Here is a 4428-nt window from a genome sequence, read left to right as displayed (position 1 = left end):
CGAAGAGCCCCTCACTTCAGATGATCGTCTGCTAAACAGAAGATTCCGAAGATACTCTCTGATGTTCTCTCGAGACTTTGTGCCCATCACTTTTGCTATTCCTGACCACCGATAAATCCGTATGGATAACTACTTACACTTGCCATTCATACGATCATCCCCCATTGATCTTGTTATTACAAGATACCCCGAAGTTTTCTTTATTGTTCCGAGAGTACTTTGTGCCTACTGTCTAGCAGTTCTTTGCCACATGAATACCCCTTCAAATAAATCCTCGCACTTGTCGAGTATCCGCTCATCCCCAGTTGTTCATGTGTTTCACAAAAGTCTTCAAAATACTATTCGATCTTCCGAAAATCCTCTAGAGCCTTTGGCTCTTGAAATTCTTGCCTGCTTGCATTATGGTTAATCCCATAAGTCTCGTAGTCCTAATGACATTCCTTGTCATTATCATTTTGAGTCTGTTGACTCAATATGTTTGCGAATACACGCAATCATCATTGATCCTTATAAATTACTTTTCCGGCTAAGCTGCCATTCTTTTAACTGCGACTGGTTCCCGACCAATCCAATTGTCTTTGATTGTACCCTAAGGCTATTCAACTTATCCACCCCTAATCAGAGCATTGCTTCTGATCCCTTGATTTGGAAATCATAATTCCTTGCATTTGACAATTGAGTTAGTCAGATGTTTCTATAATCTGCTTCCTCTAGTTGAGTAGCGATACTCACATCAGATCCTCTATGGACCGTCAAGTCCTTTGTTGGATTATTATCCGACAGTGTCCTTCATATTCAATCACCTTATGAGTTCTTCCCCTGATACATAATGCCTTTGGTAAATTGTATCCTCTGCTTGGCCAACCATGCCCTGCTTTTGAGCTTGTATATTTACTTTTGAAACTTATGGTATATGTTACTAAGATGCCCTGATGGGTTGAACCTATGCCTCCCTTAATCTGTGTGAACCCGAAAGTTTTCCAAGGTTCATACCCCGCTGGTAATTCACCAGGTAGGTCTTTGCACTCAAATCATTTTTTTTTGAGTAGTGAATGAAAGGTTATGCATTGAAGAAGTGGGAGTCGACCTTGAACTTTGTGTTCATGCCCATGGACACGATGTAGATCTTATCATGGAAGTTTCTCTTAAAGTAATTATCCCCTTGGTATAAGTTCATCTTATATCTGGGTTTTGATCTTTTACAATCGTGGTTCCGACCATAATTACTTCCTTTGATTCCATTTCTCAGACAAGTAAAAGTGCTTGCCTTCTATAGATCAATACACCCCACTTCAACCTTTAATTTGATATGCCTTCGAGTATTATCTCCCTAGTATCTCGTGGATATCATGCCATTGCACTACATCTTATGAATTTGTGCGGAGTAATACCTTCCCCTATCATAGTCACTCCGTGAGTTCTGGGTTGTCGTCAACCGAGAACACCAAATAGTGAATCGAGTCCGCACGGTGATTCGACAACTCTTAGTAATCTTCATTGCTTACGAGTTTAATACTCCATCATGTCATTCCTAGCCTTATCAGCTACATCATTATCGTGCTAAATTTAGTTGTACTATCTGGTTCTTCCTGGAGCACAAATTTCGACGGTGAGCTAATCTTACGTCGATTTTCCTCGTCATATCATTTCACCTTGAACAACAAGCTTGATTTCAAGTTTGTGTTGTACCCATGGCTCCAATAACCTTTTGCTTCATAATTCCTTTAACTTGATGTCATCGCCGATGCATTACATCTTCGTGGAGCCTCTCGACAAAATTTGTCGTGATCATCATCAACATCTTGACTCCTTCCTAGATATCAATTGAATTCATGATGAGTAATACCATCCTTGCCCTCGATGATTTGTGTTGTCATCGACCACTTTAATGCCTCCCCTCCAACACAAACTTGTTCGTGTTCTGTGTTATACCTTGAATTCCTTGCTATCCAGCCTTTGTTCTTAATTACCTTGGAGTATTACCATCTCTTTTTGTCAAGAATGTGGTGAGAATTTCACCACCTCTTAAAAATTCTTGATATAATAATAATTCTCGCCATCTCCGTTCATTCCTTGGACCCCGTATTGTTTTTTTTTACCGGAATACCGACAATTGAGCTATACGTGTGAATTCAAAACTTCTAGCAACCCTATTGCTTGAATTTAATGGTCGATAGTTCATTCTTAGACTATTGGTTATGGAATCACCATTTTAACATTGATCATGCTACCTAACCCCATATTTCGGGTGCACCTTCCAACCATTGTTTAATTGTGGATGTTTTTCTCGAACATACATCATTATATCATTTGATGTGACAATTGATATCTCCTTCTTCACATAATTGTGGAAGTCCATCTTTTGAAAATCTCGGTGAATTTTCGCTGAGTTCATCAGCTACCTCCTCTTCCTCTCCTTGATTTAATGAGGAACTCTTGTTTCGGGACTCACTTCCATTGTACCTTTCCCGAGAATCTTGCCAGGTCATCTCGTCAATTTGCGTTGCACCTTTTCTTCTTAGGTATCCTAAGTCTGAGGTATCCTGACACCAACCGGATCTGAATCTCGGTCAGATATGATGGTTGAGACATATCTCCAAGAGTTGTAACATTGATCTCTACGTGACCCGGTAACATGATGTCATGACTAGCACCCCCCCCCTGGGTGGAGGACCTATCGTTATAATTTCTTTTGCAAGGACAACCATTCTTCATGGAGGAAATTGTAAGACTTATTCTACAAGTTATTCCTGATGGATCCTTCGTGTTTCCAAAGTTTGATCTTCACCTGAAGACCATGTCAATTCTATCTCGAAGCATGTCTATGGTACTCCGATGTTTCAACAAGAACATTTAAAGCAAATGCTAAATTTTCCTTATCAATTATCCAAACACCTTTGTATGGGTAGTGTCATGAAATTTCTCTCCCCTTACCTAAAGGGTTTTCTACATGATATCCTGCCACGGATACCATGCTCTGCTTATCCTTGGGAAGGATATATCCCTGAATTATGTGACTAAGACACATTTTTCCTTTCCATCGCCTGATTAATCTGATAATCATATGTCCTTTCCATTGTTTGGTTTAACCTTTCTTGAGGTCTATATGATCTAAGCAGTAATATTCTTCTGCTTATGTAAACACCTTGGTGTACGACCGTGTCAGTAAGACCCTGTTACTATTGTTGATGACATTTCGGTAGCCACCGATGGATGAGAACCTTGCCTATTGGCCCGCCTCGTTCAACGAGCAGGAAAATGGTTCTCTTCGACCCTCGCCCTTGGTACCGATGTTGTTGCCGACATAACCGACAGACTATCCTCTGGCATGCCTTGCTAACATGATCGTGCAAGATGTCACTGTCCTTCCTACTTTTAATCCACATGGTGGGCCCATAACCCACAGTTCCACAGGATCGAAACCTGACTCTCCTGTACCCCCTGTACCCAAGGTTGTTCCTCGCGCGTGGCCTCGTATGTAATTCATGAGCCACCTTCAATCTGGTATCAGACAAATACTTATTCTCGTGGCTTCGAACCCCTTTCACGCCACATATCAGACATCGAACGATTGCCTGCCCGCTCGAAACTTCCCAGGATACCTCCTTACTCTGCTCTTGATATTTTCTTAAGTTTCAATTCGAGAGTTACTCCCGCCACCCTCCCCGATGTTATCGACCAGATAGTCAAACCTGCAGAGGTCCATTCTCTCGGAATACCCACCCTTTATCCTTTCGTAAGTACGATGGAACCCCGAAGAAAGGACGACAAACTTCATCATGATGACCTGAAGGAGAGGACTAAAGACATCAATGTAATGGGTCGACCTCTTCGAGAAGAGCTACTATGATCGAGAAGAATCGTTAGAATTTCGTAACCAGACCCCTTCCCCCTTATAACCGATCCTAAATCTCGGGACGAGATTTCTTGTAGTGGAGGAGAATTGTGACGCCCGGATAATTAAGCTACAGTGATTCCCCGCTAATGATGCCACGTCACCACGGTTACTGTGATAAACTCTCGATAGTTCAGAATCGAAACAAATTCAAAATTTAAATAAAAGAAAACAATAAAAGTTTTCAAAAATTAAAACAAAAATGTTCGGTGGTTGCCAAATATTACAAAGATAATTATGGTGTAAGGTTCACAATTTTATAAAATGCCTAAGTGTTTATAAATAAATAAAAACAGAAAAGAAAATAAATAAAAAGAAAACAGAAAACAATACAAAAAAAAAAGAGGAGAAACCCCCCCTGGACCCTGGCCCAACTGGGCCGACCACAGGCCCAGTCGGCCACCCCCATAACCCCCACTCCTCGAAACCCTAACCCCCAGATCCCCCACTACCCACTCCCCCGATTCCCCACTCTCCCTCTCATTCTCCCGATCCCATCTGGGTCGAGGCACTCGAGCCCGCCGCCGTCGTTC

Source organism: Triticum dicoccoides, chromosome 7B (genome assembly GCF_002162155.2).
Source record: "Triticum dicoccoides isolate Atlit2015 ecotype Zavitan chromosome 7B, WEW_v2.0, whole genome shotgun sequence".
NCBI classification, from domain to species: Eukaryota; Viridiplantae; Streptophyta; class Magnoliopsida; order Poales; family Poaceae; genus Triticum; species Triticum dicoccoides.
This window is presented reverse-complemented; position numbering follows the sequence as displayed.